The sequence below is a fragment of the Mauremys mutica genome, chromosome 6 (genome assembly GCF_020497125.1).
Source record: "Mauremys mutica isolate MM-2020 ecotype Southern chromosome 6, ASM2049712v1, whole genome shotgun sequence".
NCBI classification, from domain to species: domain Eukaryota; kingdom Metazoa; phylum Chordata; order Testudines; family Geoemydidae; genus Mauremys; species Mauremys mutica.
Window position 1 is genome coordinate 47,601,858 of NC_059077.1, and position 20,546 is coordinate 47,622,403.

The 20,546-nt window shown below is 45.0% G+C and overlaps 1 long non-coding RNA gene across 1 annotated transcript in view; it reads right to left on the minus strand.

Annotated features, from left to right (window-relative positions):
• Nucleotides 1-19,134, minus strand: part of LOC123373195 — a 104,071-nt gene extending 84,937 nt beyond the window's left edge. Inside the window, exon 1 of the long non-coding RNA XR_006580608.1 lies at nt 18,808-19,134. This is a non-coding gene — a long non-coding RNA (uncharacterized LOC123373195). The remainder of the gene's footprint in view (nt 1-18,807) is intronic.
• Between the last annotated feature and the right edge of the window lie 1,412 nt (nt 19,135-20,546).

Here is a 20,546-nt window from a genome sequence, read left to right on the forward strand (position 1 = left end):
TGCAGAGATCAAACAGACCCTCAAAAAACAAGACAAAAACCACTGTCATTTCTACAAATTGAGAGGTATAAAAACAGATTATCCAAGCTACAGCTCAGCAGTCAGTATATATAGGGCCTGATTCAAAGCCGATTGAAGTCAATGGGCATCTCTTCATTGACATCACTGAAGGTTGAATCAGACCTTCCTTCTCCTTTTGGGATAATACTAATAGCATGAAATGAGAAAAATTAATCTAGGTTTTCAGTTAGGATCACATACATTGTGAACACTTACATTTGTGCCTAAGCACTAGACCGCACAAGCCTGAGTGCATGCATACGTACACTCAGAGCAAGTCATACATAACTTTTCATGAGCACATGCAAATACCCAATTTATCTGCATCCAATTTTAACAGTCTTGCACTCAATTCCTTCAAAAGAACATGAAACAAAATATATTTTGTATACAACTTTAGCTAGTAAAATTGCACTACACGAATACTATATATATTTTTATTTTTTTTGGAAGAAAAAACTCTAGTCAGTGAAGCATCAATGGACTAAACCTCCAGCACAGTGCAGAACTGACTTGGGTGGCCAGCCAGCCATAGAAAATGTTTCAAAGTTCTATTAACTATGGTTTCTATAGCATCATCTGTGGAACAGTTCTATTCTGCAGCAACCCTAGCTGTGACAGTCCCATAGTTTATACAGAGTAAATCTTCTGCCTGTAGCTCAATCCATCTGATTCGATTCTCTGTGAAGGGAACTTTAGGCTTTTGCTTCACTATACATACAAATGTTATTTCTGCTAGGAAACTGGACAGAGGCAATGCAGAAAGAAAGATTGCAATCAAGAATGTGAATGGGTGTAGCAGTGCGAGACTCACTACCGTGGCACCTCCTACTGGCCTTTCTAGAATTCTCTCAAGTCCCTCTGCAAGGTGCCCTCCTCCGGTGGCATCTTGTTCACCGTTACTCCCACTTTGCTGTCTCCACCACTCTGTGACCCACATTGCTCCTCAAACTGCGGCATCCTTTTCTGGGCACAGATTCTGGCTGTGTCCCACTCTGCTTTCTGCCCCCATTTCAGGGGAACTGGCAGTTTATAGTCTAGCCACTCACCTTGGGGGCCTGCTGCAGTCACCAGTCTAGTCCCTTGCTCCAGGGGCAAACTGCAGTCTGTGTTGGCTGCTTCCCTCAGGGCAAGGTGCTAGGGCTGCCCCCACTTATCTGCCCTTCCTCCAGGGCCTCAGTCTGGCAGTGGCAGGCCTGCCAGAAGCTCCTTCTTCTCTATTACTCTGCCCAGCACTGTTTTAGCCATGGTGCTTGTAGGCAGCCATCCTTCCCTCTAGCAGGCCAGGGAGAGGTTGCCTCTACTCTGTTGAGCAGCCATTTGTATATGTCCCCTGCTGGCCCTGATTGGCTCACTTAGTGAGCCCTCCTCTAATTGGAGGGTTCTGCCCAGGCTCCCTTTGGCCTGCTTTAACCCTTCCTCCCTGCATGGGGCAGCTGCCCCACTACAAAGGGAAAAAGAAAGGCTTCCTGTCGCTTCACACAGAACACAGCTGGAGGCCTTTCCACACCCTCCTACACTATCAGCAGTACAAATGTATTTCATATACAAAAACACTAGGGAAAAAAATCACTGAAGAGGAATGTTGGCATACAGTATTTCTAGCTTCCCAGGTGAGCTTCAAGACAAGCAGAGTTTATCCTAGCCCATTAAGAGTCTTTGCACATGGGACCAGGCCTTTGCACAGGTGAAGTCTCATGCCATTCAGTCTCATCATGAAACATTTCATTAGTGATGCAAGATGAGCTGTCAGGCACTGTGGATATGGTATCGGCTGAATAGAATCATCATAGGAGCCAAGAATACAAGTGCAGAAAGCCTCTTTTGACTGAGATTCTCATCTAACAAAGCCAGTAAGGGGCTAGAATCCATTTCAGGCTGAGAGAGATTCCCCAAACTCAGTTTGAAGGATGAATAGTGGGCAGGGCCGGCTCCAGGCACCAGCCCAGCAAGCAGGTGCTTGGGGCAGCCAACGTAGAGGGCCGGCACATCCATCTCTTCGGCGCCGGGTCCCTCACTCCCTCTCGGAGCAAAGGACCTGCCACCGAATTGCCGCCGAAGACTGAAGCGGTGGTGGTAGTGCCGCAGATCGTGATCTCGGCTTTTTTTCTATTTTTGCTGCTTGGGGCAGCAATAGGGTGACCAGATGTCCCGATTTTATAGTGACAGTCCTGATTTTTTTGGTCTTTTTCTTATATAGGATCCTATTACCCCCCCCCACCCCCACCCCCGTCCCGATTTTTCACACTTGCTGTCTGGTCACCCTAGGCAGCAAAAACCCTGGAGCCGACCCTGCTGCCAAGCAAGGTTTGGGCTGAGAAAGCCTTGAAGAGTTTGCTCGCGAACACAGACTGGTGTTGTCAGGGACTCGAACCCCGACAATCTACTCTGGGACTCTAGCTCAGGCCTAACAGTGTGATGGAGCTGACAGTCTAATCACCAGCCAAACTCAGTCTTGCCAAGGCAGAGATGTAACTGTGGCTCACAGCTTTGGATATCCCCAGCAATGTGTCAAACACCCATTAAAACACACACACACACACACGCGCACACACACACACGGATTGGAATCCCATTATGCCAAGCACAGTACAAACATATCCTCAGACAAGGCCCAAACACAAAGATTTTACAATCTATTTACAAATTGTGTGCGTGTAGAGCCTCTTGAAATATTGGAAGCAGGAACAGACATCACTTTTCCTTTTGTATGTTATATAGTCAAGAAGAATGGGTGGGGGGAAAAAGATGAAATAATAGAAAGATGATTTTTTAAAATATACTGTTGTAGCTGCTGCTGTTGATTCCCTTCCTCCTTGCCAAGCTTTGTCCACATATACATAGCAAGCTTCACAGAATGCGGCAAGTTACAATGTGAATAAATGTGTTCTTTTTATTCCAGAGTCTGACTAATGACAATTTGATTTCAAACAATTTTGCAGACAGCAGCAAGGGCTGTGCAATGCCACCCTTTGTGGGCAGTTTATTAATGTAATATATTTGTTTTGTATATAAGCATTTAACTGCTGCAGTGCTCCTTAAATCAATAGGCTAAGGACATTAATTAATATTTAATACAAGTGTGCCAGATTCATTCCTAATGTAAATTCATTTGATTCAATAGAGTTACTCCAGAAATGAATTTGGCCCAAGGCATCAATTGGTTTTTAGTTGACCCAAAAGAAACCAAACAACCAGGCTACTTTAAAAAAGTAAAGCTTCATAACGAAGAAAAACAACAGCTCCCTTAAAATAAAACCTTGCAGATTGAAAGTACAGCCTGGTAGTGCAAACAAACAAATATAAACATTTGTTTTGGTCAACATTTAATCAAATGTTGCAGTGTAGGGAATCCGAAAGTAACTGTAAAGTTACCTTTTCTAAACACAAGTGAAGAAAACTTTGCTGTAGGAGGGATGACTATCCGAAATAATGAAATGCACTGTGCATACACACCTCCAATAGCTTCTTATATAAGCTACAATGACCTTGGGATTTTTACAAGTGCAGATAAAATTAGTTTCACAACATTCTTTGTTGTAAGGGACAGACTGCATGTGCATATATTATCCATATAATGAGCTTCAGAAAAGCAGAAATCAGGATCCCATGCTTCAGACCATGAGAAATAGATGGAGCAAGTACACAGGGATAATGGTGCAGGGGTAGCTACTCAATAGTGTTGAAGCTAGCTTTCCACTACAAGCTTGATTTTCAAATCAGACAAACACCTTCCCCTAAAAACAGGTTCCCCCTGATATTTCACATGCCACATCTCAGTGAAGGCTTTGTAAAAAACACTTTTCTGAAAGTTAGTGGGCTCCAAATGAGGAAAGATGATCTTGTGGTTAAGGCATGGGACTAGCTCTCAGGTGATCAGGGTTCAATTCTCACCTCAGCAACAAGCTCCTTGTGATAGCTTGGATGAGTCACTTTGCTAAATTGGGAGCCAAGTACTTAAAAACAGAGCCAGCTATAATTTTTTTGCCGCCCCAAGCAAAAAAGAAGAGTGCCGCACCGCCGAACCCCCCCGGCGCCACCAAAACCCCCACTCCTCCGAGCACCACACCACACCAAGCCCCTGCCCCACCTCCGAGCGCCGCACCACGCCAAACCCCTGCCCCACCTCCGAGCGCCGCGCCGCCGAAACAAAACAAAAACAAAAAAAACCCTCCAGCGCTGCCCCAATAACAAAAAACAACTCAAGCGCTGCCCTGCCCCAAGGTCCCACCCCAAGCACATGCTTGGTCAGCTGGTGCCTGGAGCTGGCCCTGCTTAAAACACCTGCAGGAGGTAAGCCCTGGTTTGATAGGGCCTCAAAAATCTCTCAGCACAGGGCTTCCTTCCTGCAGACTTTACATGTTAACATATTTCAATCTTGTGATGATCATTTAAAACAAACAGGGAAATTCAGATAAAAACTTCATTAATATGAGCTAAGGCTGAAAGTATGTTTTAACAGATCCAGCTAACATTCCCAAAACAATGCTTCAAAAAAGCCAAATATATAGAAGACTGGAAATGAAAAAATAAGGAATTCATCCAATTCCCCAGAGCTATGTAATCCTTCATCATTCACTAGTAGTCCACCAAACCTTAATATCCCCCTTTAGTTTGTGAATCTATATTTCCAAGTTTAACAAATTACAAAGACATTATAAAAACTATTTCCAACATACCTTGGCACTAACATATATTACAATTTACATAGAGCTTGTAAATTTGTACTTTCACTTTTGTATTGAGTGTATACCTACATAATTCTACATCACCATACAACCTTCCATCTGAAGTCATAAAAATATTCTATTCCACACTGGAGGGTGGGGAAGGGGCTTACAGAACATTGTGTGCCTTGGGCCTATATTCCTGCAGAAGTGTTTTATGCTGCCCATTTAACAATATATAAAGTTAGCAGTATGTACCTAGAAACTTCTCAGAAATAGTACATTCTTGTGTACTGCTCTTCTTTTATTGTGTTGATCAAGTTAGCTTAAGACTGGTTCTTGGTGTTTATGTCTCATACTGTAGCTTCTCCCTATGAAGCTTAAGTCCACAGACAAGGATGGGATTCCTAGATAAGTAATGCATATTAACATTTCCCCAATCAGTGAAGACAATAGGCGTTAGCAACAATTTTGGTTAGTTTTGATTTTAAAGAAAAAAAACCAATCTTAAGATCTTTCTGGGGCTAGACATAGGTTAAGCCAGCACTGCAAATTTGGATACTGCTGTGAGGAATAAGATAGATCCTGTAAAGAATGCCTTATCCTACAGACTAATTTTTAAACTGTTACAAAAATCATTTTTTCTAGACCTTGCTACTGTCCTACATCCTCTCTACATCAGCTGCTCCAGAGACATGAGCAAAAGCCTGAAATAAACAAGGAAGCCAAGGTGCTTACAATTTCAGATGAAGTGTTTGTGCATTGTGACTCAGCATTTCTCATGCTTTATGATTCAGCACTGTATTACATTGGCTAGTGATGTCTCACCCCATAGCAAAGGAGCAGTGTGTCAAAGTTGTATTTGCATCTCATTTGTGAACACCAGCCAAAAGGAACTATGTACAAATAGAGAAAGATTCCCTTGACTTGGTATGAGAGGTTAATATATTTCATTGCTATTTGTATAGACAATTTTTTACCTTAACAGACCATCAGCCTCTGACATCTATATTCAGCCCCAGAAAAGGTACTCTAATGAAGGTTACTGTGCATATTTGGAAGGCTAGCATTTGTGCCTTAGCAAGTACAAATATGAAATTGAACACTGAAGCAGAGCAAAGCACTCAAATGCTGATGGACTCTCTCAATTAGCACTGGATAGGGGATAATTATTTTCCACAACAGATTCCATGGATGTGTTTGGTATATCTTGAATAGAAACATCAATCTCCTGTGCAGTGCTGGAGAGCAACTAGGAAGGTTTCTTTCAGAACCAGTATCTGAGACTACTGAGAAAGGGTGGAGGATTGAACACAAGTGTAGTCTTACTCCAGTCTGCAGTTGAAAGGAGCATGCCATTCATGATGAGTATTTGTGGTGGAGATCTTAAGCAATCATCCCCTATAAGCAGGCTCCAGGGCAGAACAGCCAATGGGCCCCCACGCACGCACAAGCCACGTGGACGTGGTCCGCCTGACATTTGGGCAGTACCACAACTGTGCTGGCTGGTGCCCAGCGAGCTGCCAGCTATGCTGCTGGACACTCTTCTGGCATGGCCAGGCCTTGTACATGCCCACCCAGTAGGGTTGCCAACTGTCTAACTGCACAAACCCAAAGACCCTCTCCCTGAGACCATGACCCTGTCCCGCCCCTTCTCTGAGGCCCCGCCGCCTGCTCACTTCATCCCCCTGTCTCTGTCGCTCTCCCCCACCCTCACTCACTTTCACCAGGCTGGGCCAGGGGGTTGGGTGCAGGCTTTGGGAGGGAGTTTGGGTGCGGGAGGGGCTGCGGGCTCAGGCAGAGGGCTGGAGTCAGGGTGTCGACGCGTACCTCAGGCAGCTCCTGAAAGCTACCAGAACACCCCTCTGACAGCAGCTCATAGGCGGGGCCATGGAGGTCTCTGTGCACCACTGCCTACAGGCACCACCCCCACAGCTCCCATTGGCCACAGTTCTCGGCTAATGGGAGCTGTGGAGTCAGCACTTGAGGCGAGGGCAGTGTGCAGAGACCCCCATCCCCAGGGGCTACAGGCATGTGCCGGCCGCTTCCAGGAGTGGTGCAGCCTGCCTTAGCCCCGCTGCACTGCTGGTGGTGGCTGGGGGGCCCCAGGCTCTTTTAAATCACCCGGCCCCCTAGGCAATTGTCCCCTTCCCTCCCCCCCCACCACCACCCCCCCACCGTTGGCGGGCCCGCCTATGAAGCTGCAACAATTGACAGGAGAGCTGCAGTGGAACATTTTCCTGCTGCAAAGCATTGATATATTGAAATCATGGGTCTTACATGCTACTTGTTACCCTAGACTGTTTGGTCCTTGATGAGGTACAATATGTGAGACAGAGACAGACAGACAATATATATCTTCACATAAACCAGAGAGGACAGGAACAGAACTGAGTGAACTGTTTAGGCCCCTCTGACACAGCCACTAAATAAAGCTGAGAGCACTATAGCTGAATTAGGGGGTGGAGCCTCAGGACAGGACCATGCAGCACTTCCCAGGAGACCAAAGACAGACCTGCCTACATCTCAGGACTCTGGGAGCATGCTCATCACTAACACCAAGCCAAAAGTGTGGGGTTTAGTGGATGGGGAAGGGGAAAGTTATGAGGTAAAGGGACATTTGCCTATTGGATGTTCACATTAACTTGGCTTCACTACTGACAATGAGGCTACTGCTAAAGTTACCATGGTGGAATGTTTCCTTCAACATACCTACATGAATCAGAAAAAAAAATTGTCTTCTTGAGCACTGATATACAGTGAACAATGAGCCTCTTCCTGAGCCAATATAGTAATGAAACTTCTACTGTCCTACCCTCTATACAGAGCTGTTTTCATTTATGTTACAATTCCCCTTGTGTATAACATTAAATCTTCAGCAAATTTAACAGAGACAGTACATTTGGGCAGACACACACACACGATTTTAGTGACAAGTCTGCTCTGTTTTCATTTGTACTTTCCCTGAGTTAAAGTTACTGTATTTTAAAACTGTGAAATGCAGTAACCCACATTAACCTTCTGTATGCAAATCATTCATCTTGTTATTTCACTCCAAATGCTTTGCCTTCAAAGATAGATTTATAGTGAGAGACATTAGCTGATCCGTAGCCATATGATTAGAACGTGATCTTAGAGGGTATGTAAAGGAAAAAATGTGCCAGATTTATGTTTGTGGTTAAGGATTTCTTTTCTTAGGGGTTGAGAACAAATGAAGGGAAGAGGACTGTTTCCTGGAATCTGTCCTATTCAGAAGTTCTTAGTCTCATCAGGAGAAGTAATTTCTGATACCAATACCAAAGAATACAATTGCAGATAATTGCTTGCTTCAGGCTTTGCTAGCACTTCTTAATGAGCTTCCAAATTATGCAGTGCCATGGTGCTGCAGTGATTTGCCTTTGCTTTTTGGACACACTTCAGTGCACACACTTGGGGAGTGTCATTTAAAATATGTCTGCATCTCAGAAAAAAAAAATCTCCTCACATGACAGCAATACATCAGAATAGATGCTTTTACAGGCAGATATGGGGAGGGAAGTGGACAGAGGTTAATGATATGTGAGGCAACAGACTTTCTAGACCATTTGCCCCTGGTAATTTGCACTGAAGTGAGCAATAAATGAATAAGGCAGTAGAACACCTGTTAAAACAGAATTACACCATTGAACACACTTGGCTGGGAAATGAAAATATAAGTCAATAGGTAGTTTTAATGCTCAGGAGTTGGCTTCCTGAGTGGCTTAATTTGCTCAGGTTTAATTTGTAGAAGTAAATAATTTTGCCTTTTTAAAAAGCCACCATGTCTCCTGAATTATTTAGGGTTTGGAGACATTTATAAAATAAAAGTAGCCTGAGCAATTTGGTCAGAAAACAGGTAGACTCCACCATTATCCTCCTCCTCCAAAGGGTGTTCTTAGATGGGATGTCACACACCCTGGATCACTGGAGAGAATTGAGGAACTTTTCAGTAGACCAGGAGATATGAAGGCTTTTAGTTTGCTTCCTCTCAGTAGGCCTTTTTATGGCAGTTCTCACTAATTGTAGGTTTGGATCAAAACAGTAGAAACAGATATTCTCTTCCTAATACTAAATTTAAAACAAGAACAGCCATGATACTGCCATGGTACTCAGGGGCTTTAGAATCTACAAGCTAAATATGAGTCAACAGTGTGATGCTGTTGCAAAAAAAACAAAAACAAAAAAAACCCACAACGTAATTCTGGGATGCATTAACAGGTGTGTTGTGAGCAAGACACGAGAAGTCATTCTTCCGCTCTATTATGCACTGGTCAGGCCTCAGCTGGAGTATTGTGTCCAGTTCTGGGCACCGCATTTCAAGAAAGATGTGGAGAAATTGGAGAGGGTCCACAGAAGAGCAACAAGAATGATTAAAGGTCTAGAGAATATGACCTATGAAGAAAGGCTGAAAGAATTGGGTTTGTTTAGTTTGGAAAAGAGAAGACTGAGAGGGGACATGGTAGCAGTTTTCAGGTATCTAAAAGGGTGTCATAAGGAGGTGGGAGAAAACTTGTTCATCTTAGCCTCCAAGGATAGAACAAGAAGCAATGGGCTTAAACTGCAGCAAGGGAGGTTTAGGTTGGATATTAGGAAAAAGTTCCTAACTGTCAGGGTGGTTAAACATTGGAATAAACTGCCTAGGGAGGTTGTGGAATCTCCATCTCTGAAGATATTTAAGAGTAGGTTAGATAAATGTCTATCAGGGATGGTCTAGACAGTATTTGGTCCTGCCATGAGGGCAGGGGACTGGAATCGATGACCTCTCGAGGTCCCTTCCAGTCCTAGAGTCTATAAATCTATTAATCTACTCCACAAGTTTTCCCCCTTTCCAAGATGGGACATTTGAACAGGCCTGTGCTTCTTGGAGGGTTTAGGCTAGATTCCTGGATTCAGCAATAGTAGACAATAGATATATATAGTCTTTGTTTCCCTGTTTCAAGCAGAGCAATGTTTCCTCAGAAGCAGCTCTGCTTTTCTGACCTTTCTGCACTACCCCGTGGTCCATCTGTTGCATAATTTAACACTGTCACCATCAGCAGAATAATACCAAACACATTATTGTTAATATATTCTATGGAGAGTTTTGGTTATTTTAATAAACCTCAAGGCAAATCCTACACTGATCTGACAAGAGGAAGCAGCGTTACTGGCAGATGCATTCATTTCTCCCTTGGCAAGTCCTGAGAGGGAATCTGGGAATACCTGGTCAGGTATCCCTACTGGGTGTTCTTAACAGGAACAGCATGTTTCCCCAGACAGCACATGCTACTGACTGCAGTTCATGTGCTAGCCATTTGGGGGACTAGGCATGACTCAAAGCCAAACATTCCTGGGAATGTAAGGCCAAGATGATCAAAAATAGCTACCTGAAGTTAGGCTTGCTCAAAAAAGATTTGAGCAAGTATCAGTTCCTGTTGAAGTCAATGGGAGCTGCTGGAGTTCATCTCTGTTGAAAAAAATCAGGCTGTGTGGGATGTTTAAATATGGATTCAGAAGCCTAGTTTTAGGTACCCATTTTGGGGCATCCTACCTGTGGCATCCAGGCTGGCATAGGGCCTGCTCTCTCCCTTAGCACTCTCATGCTTGCACAGAAGAACAGAATTTCCCTACACTGTCTCCCTCCCAGCCAAACCTCCACACCAACACTGAAGAAGGCAGTATGGAACCTTTAGATAAATGCAAGTATGCACTTAAGTGCAAATATTATTAAAGTTGATTGTTTTGACAGTAAGAGCACAAGGATTTTGTACTCTGAGTCATAATAGTGCATTTGATTCTCATACGAACGGCCATACTGGGTCAGACCAAAGGTCCATCTAGCCCAGTATCCTGCCTTCCAACAGTGGCCAATGCCAGGTGTTTCAGATTGCTGTACAATTCCTCTCAGATTGGCTCTGGGGTTCTGATTTTCATGATGACTGCATGGTTTCCCCAATGACCATATTATGAATATCCTTATGCATACTCTGCAGTGCTATGGCCCTCGTAACTACCAATCTGTGGTCAGCAATGCACATGTGCATAACTTTAAAAAATATGCATAAAAGTTGCTTTGTTGAATCAGGGTCCACGTGCCAAAACAAATGTCACCTTAACTTCTGTACCTCCATCCAACACTCCACCCGGTCCCACATATTACATAGTATTTCATTTTTTTTAATGATTACTTGAAATGAGGAAGGATAAGGCTGTCTCCTGCCTCTAAGCGACAGAGAGGATATTGAAAAGCTAGGGGGAAAATATTGAGTGGCACTCAGAAGCAGGAACCATGTTTGTTGTGGATATACATGATAGATTACCTTCTGTCCTCAGAACTCATATACCTCACAAGTAAGAGGATGAAAGCATATCTCCATCTAAACAAAACCACCAAACTTAATAATAGCGCTAATGGGTTGACAAATTTAGCTTCTATTTTTTTGAATTGACCTTGAGCAGTTTAGGACTTATTCTAATTTATCTTCAGCAAATAATTCTTAGTCTGCATTCACAAGCAGTTTGTTGCAAATATTTGATATTCAAAATTGCCATTGGTTAGTTTAGATTGAATAATAAATCACAAGTTGTTTCAGTTCACTGACAATGTAACTCCTAGAATCGGGTTTCTGGTGTGAATACTCGTATACAGATTCAAAGTTCTTCCCCCAAATATTGCGACAGATTAGCAATAATGTGTGTATCAAACTGACCTTCAATTGACATGGAAACCACTATTTTGGAGGTGACTTACATTTTGAGTTTGCAACTGTAACTGCCTAAAGATGTCAAGGATAGGACAAGGGAAGCTTATTTTAATGCCAAACACCTTCCCGAAGAGCTAGCACAAGAACAGTACATTGGCCAAACCAGACAGTCTCTATACAAAAGAATAAATGAACACAAATCAGACATCAAGAATTAGAATATTAAAAAAAACAGTAGGAGAACACTTCAATCTCCCTGGACACTCAACACCACTCACACTTCAAAAACAGACTCCAGTGAGAAACTGCAGAACTGGAATTAATTTGTAAACTGGACACCATCAAATTAGGCCTGAACAAAGACTAGGAGTGGATGGTCACTACAAAAACTAATTTCCCCCTGCTGATACTCACACCTTCTTGTCAACTGTTTGAAATGGGCCACTTGATCACATTGGCCTCATTAGCACTACAAAATTGATTTTTCCTCCCTTAAAAAGAACAGGAGTACTTGTGGCACCTTAGAGATGAACAAATTTATTTCAGCATGAGCTTTCATGAGCTACAGCTCACTTCTTCGGATGCATAGAAGAAGTGAGCTGTAGCTCACGAAAGCTCATGCTGAAATAAATTTGTTCATCTCTAAGGTGCCACAAGTACTCCTGTTCTTTTTGCGGATACAGACTAACACGGCTGCTACTCTGAAACTTTTCCTCCCTTTGTATTCACCCCTTCTTGTCAACTGTTGAGAATAGCACACTTCCACCTTAATTGAATTGGCTTATTAGCACTGACCCCACACTTGGTGTAAGGCAACTCCTATCTTTTCATGTGCTGTGTATTTATACCTGCCTCTGTATTTTCCACTCCATGCACCTGATGAAGGGGGTTTTAGCCCATGAAAGCTTATGCCCAAATAAATTTGTTAGTCTCTAAGTTGCCACAAGGACTCCTCTTTGTTTTTGCTGATACAGACTAACATGGCTACCATTCTGAAACCTGTCACAAGAACAGTGAGACTTTTAGGCCTGGTCTACACTAGAAAATGAAGTTGGCTTAACTACATCGCTCAGGGTAAAGAAACTAAAGAGTTATAATAGTAAGAACTTTAATTAAAAACATGAGTTTTGGAAGGGATGTAAACCCTCATGCCTCAGGCATAAGCCAACCTCTAATTAGCATGTGTTAGGAAGACACTTTCCCTACAGGCTAGTTGCAGGGTTTTGTGTATCTTCCTCTCATGCAGATGAGTGACCACTATCTGAGATGAAATGCTGGACTGACCCAGTATGACAATTCCCATGCTCCTATCCACACCAAGGTAACGACTTTTTTTTTTTTTTAATTTAGACAAATGTTAAGACTATTTGACGTATTAATCCAGTTCTGCTTGGTCACTATATCCTGAGCAATTACATTTTTCCTTTGTCCTGGGATTTTGTTTAGCCCAGAATATGGTTAATACCTAACAGTAACATTGCATACAGTATTTAATGTGAGTAATCAGTCAATACTGATAAACACGTCAACTGGAATTGAAGCACAGGTCCTCTTGCTTCATAAGCTAGCCATATACAATAACTAGTTGTATTGTCAATTTAGTTATACTAATACTGGAATAGCATAATAGTGTTTGCTTTTACTGAAGTAATGAAGGGAAATATTGTAGTACTATGAGCACTTTCCAATGTCCAACTGCATAGGAATTTGAAAAAAATATGCAACAAATCCTACTTGTGGTGACACTGGAGAATTTAACACTGCACCTATGAAATTTTACCCCTTTTCACTAACAATATAGTGCTTTTAGTAATTTACAATTCCTATATTAAACAATGCTCATATTAATGCAGCTACAGTATAATGCATGTATTGAGACATTTTTACCCTTGGAGAATGCTAGAAGAGTTATCTTCACAAGGATAGCTGAAAAAAAATATTATGCACTCATTTTTCTGTGTTCAGGAGAGCTAGTTTTAAAGCAGTCAAGGTAAAACATCTCAAATCCATTTTTTAGACATAAGTGCTATGTTCTAAAATAATCTCTCAGTTCATAGTGTTCTTGGCTTGAAGTATTTACAGTTGGGCAGAAAAAAAATGAACTTCTACAGTTCAAGAGAAGAAATTGAAAAATAGATTTGATGCTTTTGGTACATGTTCCAAACTGGCCTTATGTAGCCCCATTATTCCTGAAGGTTAACCCTCACTAGACATCATTTTTTCCATAATGAAATGGCACAGAAGGTGAATTGAACTTCTCTCCGTTGGAAAACAGGGCATATCTTGCTCCAACAGCCGCAACTTGGGCTCTGGCTGGGGGATTGACATGAGGTGGGAGCGGGACCAAAGACTTGCCATTGACTTCAGTGGGAGCAAAGCAGTGGTGCAAGTAGAATTCATTTCTTACCAGTAAGCTGCACCAGCTAAAGGGGGAGCATGTGACACGACCCCACCACCCATGACCCCACGCCACCCCCAGCCTGGGGCCCCCACACTCTCCCGCTCCCCTCCCTATGGTTCATCCCACATTATTTGGGAGGAGTGCTCCCAGTGGGTGGGCACAGCTGCTGTGCAGGCTGCTAAGAAAAGAGGAGGGCTTGCTCTCTGGAACAGCTGGCTCAGTCATACCTGTTTTAGGAATTGCCAGCAGAAGAGCTTCAAACCAGCTCCCTCTGACAGCAGAGAATATTTTTTTCAGATATGCTGGTAACCAAGCCCCATGCCAGCAGCTCCTCCCACATGACTGTGCCAGCCCTGCCCCCAGCCCTTCCATGCAGCTGCATCTCCTGAGTACTGACCAGGGTCTGTATAGCAGCCTCCCCATAGGACAGGGCTGGGGAGGGGGGCAAGGCTGGGGATGGTACTGCTGCGCCGGAGGAGCTGCCAGGGTGGGGTTCTGCTCCTTTCACACTGTGGTTCCCAGGAGAGCCCTGAACCACTGGGCTCTCCTAGGAACTGCAACAAGAGGAGCAGAACATGGGACTGCTGGGCATAGCAGCCCCTCCCCCAGCCCTGTCCTCCGAGGGGGGGCAGGGGGGGCTTCTGTAGAGACCCTGCAGAGGAGATGCAGGCACACAGCTGCGTGGAAGGGTTGGGGCGGTACAGCTGCGCCTGAGGAGCTGCCGGCCTGGGGCTGCCCAGCAGTCCCACATTCTGCTCCTCCTGTGTCTTTCTGGTACGCCACACCAGCTATAAATAGCTTACTTTAAATCCTGAAACCAGTACAGCAGATGAAACAACAACCAAAAAGGTAGAACCTTAGGGTATGGCTACACGTACAAATCTGCAGCGCTGGTAGTTGCAGCGCTGGTCATCCAGCTGTGCAGGGCCAGCGCTGGTGTGTGGCCACACTCACAGCTACCAGCGCTGGTGTGGGGCCACATTTGCAGCGCTGTTGGGAGTGATGCATTATGGGCAGCTATCCCAGCATTCAAGTGGCAGCAACGTGCTTTTCAAAAGAGGGGGGTGGGGCGGGGCGTAGTGTGACAGGGAGCGGGCGAGAGAGAGGGGATTTTTGGAGCCAACACTGTGTGTTACCTTCCTACCTTGAAAAATCAGAACATGTTCCCGATCCCTTACCCTTAACTCTTAACTGCAAACAGCCTGCAGCCAATGGACTCCCTCTCTCCCCTCTGCCCCGTTTCTGTCAAGCAAACACTCACTCCCTGCCTGCCTCATTATCTCATTTGATTGTTCACAGATTGATCACAGCAAACAGGAGCTGTGTTTGTAGATAAGCAGCTCCGGGATCAACAGAGCTACGGAGCTCGGAGTTCACAACAAAACAAAGAGAGGCTGCATAACAAAACAAAGAGAATAATTTATAAAAGCATTCTGGGATATCTGCTAATACCCTGGAGGCCAATAACAGCGCTGGTGTGTGGCCACACTTGATGACCAGCGCTGCAGCACCAGCGCTGCAATCTTTATTCCCCATGCTGAGCCAGGTGTACGGCCAGTGCTGCAGCCAGGGAGTTGCAGTGCTGGATGTGCCCTGCAGGTGTGGACACTTACTAATTGCAGCGCTGGAAAACCTCCACCAGCGCTGCAACTCGCAAGTGTAGCCATACCCTAAGTGACACTATTTCAGCCAGTCAAGTTTTGTGATCTGCAGGAAGTTAGTTCTACAAGCGACCATCAAGTAGCACTTTTTGCAAAATTAGCTAGTTTCAGGCACAGATCTGGCTAGCAGCCTTCTTGATTAAAGACAGGAATTAAAAGGCACAACAAAAGGACTAGAGAACTCCAGTGCCCTAGGCCACAGAAGGATCAGTCTAAAACCAAAGTCCTAATGGCTGAATCTAAAGTGAAGTTTAGAAAAGCAATGTTTTGTCAACACTTTTATCAGGCATGGAGACAAGGCAATCATAATGAAAGAAAAGAGCACTGGGTGTTTTAGATAGGCTGTTTAAAAGGATTTTTGGTGTCAGATTGCAGCAACCAGTTTAAAAACCAAGGCCTATTGTCCCACCAATTTGTAAGAGATTAGCACATATAACCCCCATTAATGCTAATACATGCATAAATCTCCAGCACAGGGATGGGAATATAGACCCCCAGAGTGCATGGAAACACAGGAGGGGAAAAACAGCAGATGCCTTTTTATTTAAAAACTTGAAGAGTCAGAGCCTTGCCATGCTTAAGTCATCATAACTCCATTTAAATCAACTGAGTTATGTCAATTTACACTGGCTGATGATCTAGCCTTTTGAGAAATGGCCTGTATGAACAAAGATTCAGGGAGCTCTAGTCAAGGCATCTTTTCATCCACAAGACATCCTTCCGTCAAGGCAACCATAAAAAAACCCTACTGGGAAATATTTGTTGGAAACAAACAAGATCTGGAACAGTTTCTATGATGCTCCCAATATCTGGACCTTTTAGCTGCTCCATGAATTTCACATATGAAAGCAGCATAGAACTGATATCCAAAAGGTGTGTAGCAACCATGGAAGGCGGTGGACAAGGGTGGCTCCAGGCACCAGTGCGTGCCTGGGGCGGCAAGCCGTGGCAGGCAGCCTGCCAGTTGCTGTGAGGGCGGCAGTCAGGCTGCCCTCGGCGGTGCGCCTGCGGGCGGTCCACTGGTCCCGCGGTTTCGGTGGCAATTCGGCCGCAGAGATGCTGAAGGCACGGCACCGGCAGACCTCCCACAGGCATGCTGCCGAATCTGCATGACCAGTGGACCGCCCACAGGCATGCTGCCAAAAGTCACCTGACTGTCGTGCTTGGGGAGGCAAAAGCCTTAGAGCCACCCCTGGCGGTGAGGAAACAAATACATTGAATGTACTACATTTAGAACAACATTGAAGGTCACAAATACTATGACGTGGTGGATAGCTCAGCTGAGACAGCCCAACATTTATATGTAAAAGTAATTAATTTAAATGTACAAATAAAGTTCTTAATAATCAAAACATTAAGTGCCCTATCACTAAGGCCCCTTACTAAGGGTATCATATATATAATTCAAGTTTAATTAGGTCACCTTTACAAACAGGGTAGGTGGTTACTCATGTTTATTTACATCCATAATTTATACACTCTCTCCATGATCGATCTTACTCAGACTCCAGGGGTTCAGTTATTTCTCTACTGACAAGTCAAATTCACATCTACTATGGCCCCTCTCCTTCCATCAGGCCTCATTTGTCTCTGATTCACACTGGCACCACAACCACATTGACACAGTCAAGGCAGAACTCAACAGCTTTCTGCTGTAACCCCTCCCACAGCCTTCTCTGCCGGTGTTGATACAATCCTCCTCCTAGTCTTCAGGCCCAGCCTCAGGCTATGTCTACACTTAAACCGATACACAGAAAAAATAGAAGCCTGGATAAGGCCAGACTACAAATATGAACGTTGTGGACAAAAGTTAGAGTGTGCACTAACCACTGGCTATTAACAGTCTATGCCCCATAAGCACCAGGAACCAGGTGTGAATTCCATTTGACTTTGAAATACTGATAACCCAAACGTAACAATCCTAACATTCAGAAAGGAGCCCTGCCAAAAGTATCATGTTTATGTTAATATGTCAGTAGGTATTTCCTGTGTGCAGGCACAGCTCACTGAATAAGGTGATGAAGCAAATAATTGCTGGCACAAAAGCCACAGAAAATCCCAGAACTGAGTCATAACGGTGCCACCTAAATCTGACAATGGAAACTGATAGTGAACATATACAGTTTGATATTATGAATTTATTGTTCTACTTTTGACAATGGATCTTCTAATACATCTACATATTTAATACAGATTTGCTTTACCATCCACATTAGAGATAAAAATGTGATGATTGGTCTTATTTGGAGGTTTTTTTTTTCCCCCCAGCAGCCACGTATGAAAATTCCCTGGTTTAGTAAAGTCACTTGACAAAACCAGGGAATCTTCATACGTGGCTGCTGGAAAAACCCTCCTCCAAATAAGACCAACTGGGAAGTGATCAATGGAATTCTGGGATACTATTCAGAAAAACGTGTGTTCATTACACTAAGCAACGGTTCTCAAACTTCATTGCACCATGACCCCTTTCTGACAACAAAAATTACTACACCACCCCAGGAGGGTGGACTGAACCCTGAGCCCGCCAGAGCCGTGCTGCCCCAGAGGGAGGAGAGAGGGGCAAAGCTCAAGGGCTTCAGCCCTGGGCAGGGGGCCTTTGACCTGAGCCCTGCTGCCCAGGGCTGAAGGCGAAACCTGAGCCCCGCAGCTCAGGGCTTCAACAAGTCTAATACCAGCCCTGGTGACTCCATTAAAATAGCATGGCAACCAGGGGCGGCTCTAGGTTTTTGGCCGCCCCAAGCAGTCATGCCCGGGAGGCGCCCCCGAGCCGCGGGAGCAGCGGACCTCCCGCGGGCATGACTGCAGAGGGACCGCTGGTCGCGCGGCTCGGCTGGACCTCCCGCAGCTGCGGGCGGTTCGCAGGTCCAGCGGCTCCCAGTGGAGCTGCCGCAGTCATGCCTGCGGGAGGTCCACTGGAGCCGCCGGCCGAGCGTCCCCTCCGCAGTCATGCCTGCGGCAGGTCCGCTGCTCCCGGGGCTCCGGTGGACCTCCCGCAGGCATGACTGCGGCAGGTCCGCCGGCCCAGCCTGCCGCCCCCCCGGGAAAGGGCCGCCCCAGGCAGGGGCTTGCCCCGCTGGGCTCTGGAGCCGGCCCTGATGGCAACCCACTTGGGGTCCCCACCCACAGTTTGAGAACTGCTGTATTATGCATTTCAGCATTACTTAATTGTCTCCACCTCATTTCCTGCTCTAAGTTAGCTGTTCAACAGTAGAAAGGATAAAAATCTCAGAAAACAGGAATGAGATTGACAATGCTATGTTGAATGAGGCCATATCTCAAGGTCACCTCCTTGGGGCAAAGGTAGACACCTCACTTACCTTGTACATCATTTCCTGGGCAAGGCAGTCTTGGGGTATGGTGTAGCCAGCTGTACCTTTTAACAAGTCTCCCCTCTTCAAGGCAAGAGGGGGTATAAGATGTAATAAAACAGTCCAAACCAAAAGGAAAATAGTTACAAGGGGCTAGGACCCCTCCCTCACACAAAGGAGGAGAAAGTCTTTCAGGTTCTGCAGAAATTCTTGGCTCCCACACCCCTCTGTAGCTAAAAACCAAGAGCTAGCCCTAGGGATTACAAACAAACCAGCCCATCTTCTTTTCTCAGAGGACTGGGGCTGGCAATGCTCTTAAGCTCTTCCTCAGCAAATAACCCACTACACTGGTCTAGGTCTGCTTGTTTCAGAATACCACCTCAACTGAGCTAAATTACTCTCCTTTAATGGTCCACAGTCAGGCCTGATAAGCCACACAGGTGTGGTGGATTGGGGCTGACTGACCACAGAAGTTGTTTACCACTCACCCACCCACCCGTCAAGAAGAGGTTAATCTGTTCCACCACAAGCATTTTTAACACCATATGACAAGTGCAGTAGTGACTATTGTGCAGAAACCCTAAGAAAAATATGTGATTGGTGCCTTGAGGCCTTAAAAATTGTGTATCTTAATTTTCACCCTCAGACATTTCCAAATCTTATTTTCTCCCAAAGAAGTGACTCAGAAAATTAAACCATATTTTTCTTACTAAATGAAAATTTCTATAGAGTGACAAAAAATAAAAATATTTTTTTACTTTTCACTTAGATAGTGTGTTTCATACAAGGCTCTCAATGGGAGCACATTACCTCTCTAGCATTTCTAGAGCTCTCCCAACCCAGGAGGTAAGACGCTGATTTTCCATTTGTCAGAGAAGTATCATTAGGCTACCTGGTCAGAAACACACTGTTTTAAATCACAGAATCAGTGGTCTCTGTGTTGCAAACAATACTGCTTCTGTAAAATGTTGCATTTTGGCTTCACAGATATGACCTTGGGAGCCCAGCCTCTCTCTTTGTTATTGCCGGCTGAACAGCTGCGCAGAATTAGAAAGCTGCCACAAAGAACTAAAGAGGCCTTTCTGCGTGAGGTCATGATGCACTCCGTGGCTGAAAAAACAAGAATTGGAGTGGTGGGACAGTGAGAAGAGGGACCAAAAGGAGAACACGACACGCCAGAACGAAGCGGCTCTTAAAAGTTATGGAGCGCCAAGTGAACACGCTCCAGGTGCTACTAGCACTACAAACCGAGCAACTCCGTGCCCGCCCTCCTCTGAAGCCGCAAAACTTTCCCATATGCCCCCCAGACACCGTCACCACACTCTTATCAACGCCTGGCTCCAGTCTGTACCCGCCGTATTCTATTCCTGCCCCGTTACTGTCCAGCCCTGCGGACTCCCAGTACCCACTGCACTCAACACCCGTCCCTCTGCGCAGGGGTCGGCAACCTCTGGCATGCAGCTCGCCAGGGTAAGCACCCTGGTGGGCCAGGCCAGTTTGTTTACCTGCCACGTCGGCAGGTTCAGCCGATCGCGGCTCCCACTGGCCGCGGTTCACCGTCCCAGGCCAATGGGGGTGGCGGGAAGTGGTGCAGCCGAGGGATGTGCTTCTCACTCCTTGCTCAAAGAATTTTCTCTTTAAATAAAAATGGACATCCCAGAAAGCCAGTATTTGCCACCCTAGGGTAATGCAATATTTCCTTGTATTTAGAATAGGAAATAATCTCAGTTATTGTCAGGTGGTATTGT